Below are 5,608 nucleotides of genomic sequence, written 5' to 3' on the forward strand. Positions count from 1 at the left end.
CTTGTCCCACGACGAAGTTAGGGTTCATCCATTCACACACATTCATCCACTGGTGGCAGAGACCATGCAATGATGATCGCTTTTTAAAGCACAATAAAAGAATAATGTCACTACACTGTTGGTATGATGTCTCCACATCTTCCAAGTTACCAAACCTTTATAAACTTCATAATGAGAGGCCTGCAGACCGACGTTTCACCTTTGACCGACGCTCTGTGGTGAGACACAGTGTGTTGGTTTTGTTTCTCGATGACTCTGAGCTGCCAGTTGTTCCTGCAAACTGAAGAGAAACGCTGGAGTTTGTGTGCCAAACAAAGAAAGCACTCGTCGTCTCAGGAGGTAATTATCCACTCTGTTATTTCCAGAGGCGTTTTTCTTTTTTTTTTCTTACACAAGAGGACAAGTCTCTGACGCAAACACATAGATTACAGCCTGGAGCGTTTTACTTTATACACCTTCTCATTTACCTGAACGTCACTTTGGATGTTACAGCACCAAATGTTTGCTTCTGTTGTTGCCAAGTTGGTCAAGTACTTATCAAAAGTTGTCGGGTTGTATCAGAACAATCACGAAACATTTTAGCTGTGGGTGAATTGACTTCAGTGCATTGCTCTGGTCTGAATGTTGGCACCTTATACACAGGTGTGTTTTTAAATCATGTCCAGTTAGTTGCATCGACTCTCCTCACTGCAGACATTTTGACTTGTCATTGCAGCGACAGCACAGTTCAAACTAATGTTAAAGCTGAGAACAGTTTCCCTGCAGTTTCTTTTTTAATTGCCATTATCTGGAGATCATGAGTTAATTATCTTGTTTTCCCAGAGAAAAAAAAAGATATAATGAGAAACCGACTCTTGATTTCTCGAGATCGAGATGTCTCGTCTGGTTAATGATCTCAGCAGGATCGCTGAAGTATACTCGGACTACAATACGGAGGATGGATCTGAATATTATCTCACATCTTTAGACCGCGACTGAAGCACAGCATCATTGATCATTGAGCAATTTTCAGCTTGAATCAGATGCCACACTTGTCCAGATAACCATACATGTTGGCGTGACACTCCTCATCTCTGATAAACATATTTAACAGAGGAAACCTTTTTGTTTTCTCCTCACAGATTACCTCTGAAATAAGCTCGTAATCTCCAGATAAAGGTTTAAAAATACGTTGTGAGCCGTAATCTTTCCCATTTCTTTCCCCGCAGGAAGTAGAGAGGGACTCTAATTTCCTCATATCTTTTCCTTTCCTTCACACACACAAAGTCCACCTCACGTGCATCCACATCCATCAGCTTCTCCTCCGTCCCGGGAGGACTCGGCTTTGCGAGCACGGTCGTCAGGCTCACATGTTCACGCGGTTCACTTCCCTGCCTGCACACGCAGCTTATAGATTATTGCCTGCAAGCGTGTTCATCATCTCTAAGCGCACCCCACGCAGCCTCACGTGCACTCTGCTGATCCTGTCCTCTCTTGTACCCCGTATCCCCCTCCGTCCCCCTCAGGGACTCTTGGCATTAACGCAATATTCCTCCGTGGCTTCATGCTGCTATCGTTTTCTTCTGCGTGTTGTTTCTGATCTGTCTCAGTCTGTTCAGACGTTCACAGCGCCTTCAAGTTCCTGCTACTCAGTTTTGTCTCTTTTTACTTATTTGTCTGTCCTTTAAAAATGGAACAACATGTCAGCAACAATCAAAAGTGGGTAATGATCAACAAAGACCTACAAAAGCTGTCAGTGATGAAAGAAGTATGTATGCAAGATACAGTACTGATACCACACTGTGAGAATACTGCAGTGAAATGTTCCCCATCAGTGTTTCACTATTCAATCTGATGTTTTTGGGTTAAAGGGATATTCTGGTGTAAGTTTAATCCATAGTCTAAATCACAGTGAAACTGTGTTAGACTCCCTCTCGAGAGATCAAGTTAGCAGACCGCTAATTTACGGAGTTTTATCAACCTCAGAAACGACCGCACGACAACAATACACTGCAGTAAATGGATCCAAATATAAACCGCCACCAAAAAGCCACAAATAATGCTCAGAACAGCACCAAACTTCAGCAACAGTACAAATAGGGTCTCAGCACATAGTCCGGGGCATCTAACCTCCACTAGCTTAGCTGGATTTCTATTGTGAAGCTAAAAACAGATTTCAACTCTCCTCCATCAGCTTCCGGGTCGGGGAAGTCCCGACGCGACGATTACCGAGTGCGGTTAGAAATGCTCAATTCCGTTCTTTTCCCTGTCCGCTCTCGATAATAACTGTTATAAACTGGCAGGTAAGACACATATGAACTTTGATTGCTTTTCCATGGAGTCATAATCATACATTTTCATCCATGAGCCGCGGAACTCTACTGCACTCGGTAATCGACTCGTCGGGACTTCCCATCAACAGGAAGCTGCTGCAGAAGAGTGGTAAATGTAGTCAGCTTTTCAGTAGAAATCCAGCTAAGCTAGCGGAGGTTAGATGCCCCGGACTATGTGCTGAGACCCTATTTGTACTGTTGCTGAAGTTTGGAACCAATGTCAACGACAATCAAAAGTGGGTAATGATCAACAAAGACCAGGTATTTACTCAAGTTGGTAAGAATACTGCAGTAAAATGTTCCCCATCAGTGTTTCACTATTCAGTCTGATGTTTTTGGGTTAATATGCTGTATTTGTGTATTTTTTACTGTTTAAAGTTGAGTTAATTTACTACTTTATATACTGTCGGGTAGTTAAATCTGCAGCAGTGCATCATATTCTATATGATCGTCATCGAGAACCTGTTTTCAACTCTGTGATGACACATTTTCCAGCTGTTTATATACTAGTTTATTTATCTTATCTTAAAACAAAAGACTTCAACCTTTATCAAAAAAAAATAAAAATCACAAAATGTGGAGGTACATGGTTTTAAATTAAAATTCAAAGAGGCTATGTTGGAGGGGACGTTGGTTATGAAGGTGCTGCAGTTCAAAGTTCTCCACATGTCTTCAGGAGGACGTTACGTTCCCGTGTGGGTTTAAGTTTGTCATATAATAACATCTCTCCAACCTTTAAAGAGCTCTGCATCGTGACCGTCTGAGGACATTATGGGAACATTACAGGATGTTGCCGGAACAAGGGAAGAGACTGACGGGGAATGTTCTATAATAATGGTCCCCTAAACGTTTCCAGAACGTCCTGAATGTTCCTTGAAAGTTGCCGAAAATAGTCCCCCTGCCCTTTAAAGAACTCTACAGTCCGGTACTGTTACAAGACCACAAACTTCACATGATCTGGGAACGTACAGCAGAACAACAACCAACCACAACATTACAACAATAACAGTCTCATAACACAAGGATTTGTTCAACAGAGCTACAGTATTCTGGAGATTTAAAGGCTGTCAGGACAGGGGAGCCTGTACCTCCGACTGATGGTGTCAACTCAAACAGACAAATTATAACATGAACAAAAAATATGTACAACACCAGAAACAGTTTTTACTGGACAGAAACAGTATAACGTATTCTAATCTGACATGCAACTAGTAAATAAAGCTTTCAGATCAATGCAGTTGGGTAAAGAGTACATTATTTTCAATAAACATCTAGTGGAGAAGACGTACACAGAGGCATAAAATGGAAATTGGAAGAACAAGTGCCTCAGATTTTTACCGGATTATAAATGTACCTGGTAACATTCCACCGCTGAAGGCTGCTTGTGGTGAGTACTTCATCATGTGGGATTTAATGTCCTTGTTCTGCTCATATTTTGTGGCATCTCCCGTCTTTATTTGTTTGTGTGGTTTGTTTTGCCTGCGGGGCAGCGAGTGTTCAGACCAGTTGTTTGTCCACCTGGTAAAAATGATTTGTGCTGTCGTGCCGAGCGCAGAGAGAAACCAGATCAGTGCATTCGACACACAGCTGGATGTTTGATGGAAGGTTTTCAATGATACCTGAACTCCTGACCTGCAGCACTGACCTGAAGTTCATCTTTCAACAGTACTTGTTTTTACATTTGAGGAATAATCTTAAATCCTTTATTCTTTAAATGAAGAAAGCCAAAGTGATTTATTTCTCTGGTTTCTCAGGTCTGGTTTACTTTGCTTGTAGATGAACACAGAAACAAAAGCCGACTGTTTCACTGCTGTTCGGTTGGTTTTTTAAGATAAAATCCAGCCGGGTTTGTGCTTGATGTTCATCATGTGGACAGATCTACCTGTGTGAGGGTTTTCTTTAGAGTGGTGATTATCTGTATAGAGTGTGAACTAATCAAAAGACACAGAGAATCCATTAAAGTTGTGTCTTCGCCCGTCGTGTCCGGTTTGGGTGAATAATTGAAGCATTGAAGCAGGAGTCCTTCGGGTCTTTTAGATCAGACAGAGCCGATATTAAACACTCGGCAGTGAGTCTGGGTTTCTAAGTGACCACAGAAAGCCTTTGAACAAACTCTTGGAATCAGAATGTCCATGTTCAAAGCAAACTGTGACTCTGTTGGTGCCTGTTAATTAACTTCGGGCCCAGGATCCGATAAGGTTTCTGGGCCCAAGTGAAGCATCTCTCTTTCCAAACAAAGCAACAACAAACTACAGTTATTAGTTGGTTAATCAACACGTCATTCAAAAGAAAACCAATTGCCATCTATTGTGATAATCAATAAATTATTTAGATTGTTTTATCAGCAAAAATGTCGATCATTTGCTGTTTCCAGCTCCTTAAATTTCAGGATTTGCTGCATTTCCTTGTCTTTCATGTCAGTAAATGACAAGTCTTTGAGATTTGGACTGTTGGTTGGATGAAAGAAGGAAATTAAAGATGTCACTTCAGACTTTGGAACTCTGTGATGAGCGTTTTTTACACCATAAGCTTGTGTGCACCAACCCAGACTGCAACCACTGGAATCACTCTGCCTTGTTCAGTAGCAAAGCATCTCTGGCTTCGTTCGGTTGCTAGTGACAAAACTCTTTCAGGGGATCGTGATATGTAGTTTCCCCAGTAAACACACTGACCTATTCAGCTGCTGCAGTCCCTCCAGACCTGCCGGCTGGTGCTCTTCTTCTCCTCTGGAGCTTTTTGAGACCAGAGTGTCTCTGGGTCTGCCCAGCTGTGAGCCACAGAGTTCTGTGTGTTTACCTGGAAACTGCCAGCAACACGGACACGCCAGCACACGAGTACAAGTGCTCACACCGCCGTCGACCTCTTACGTAGGTTACAGAATAGGCTCTGCTACGACTAATCAGCTGATTGATCGATAAAGGAATTAATTCCTTGCAGCCTTTTTCTTAAATTAATTACTTCCTTTGACATTCAACACAAGGATTAGACAGACAGAGTTAAACCAGGAAAAACGCAAAGAAATTCAACAAGAATTGAAAATTGAGAACTTGAAATGAATGACAGGGACGAGGGCAAAGTAACATACCTGCAGTTTAGAAAACATGAGCTTGCTTTCTTTCAAAAAGACACTCGTATTCTTGCATTTGTGTAAACAACTGACAGAGGTGAGGATGACTACTTTGTCATTTCTTGTAGAGGTTAAAAATCAAGCAGTTTCAAATCCATTCATGAGCAAAAACTGCTTTAAAAACTGATGTATACTGCTCTAACACCAGCTCAAATATTCTGGAGAAAGA

This window comes from Sparus aurata, chromosome 18, assembly GCF_900880675.1.
Source record: "Sparus aurata chromosome 18, fSpaAur1.1, whole genome shotgun sequence".
Taxonomy (NCBI): Eukaryota; Metazoa; Chordata; class Actinopteri; order Spariformes; family Sparidae; genus Sparus; species Sparus aurata.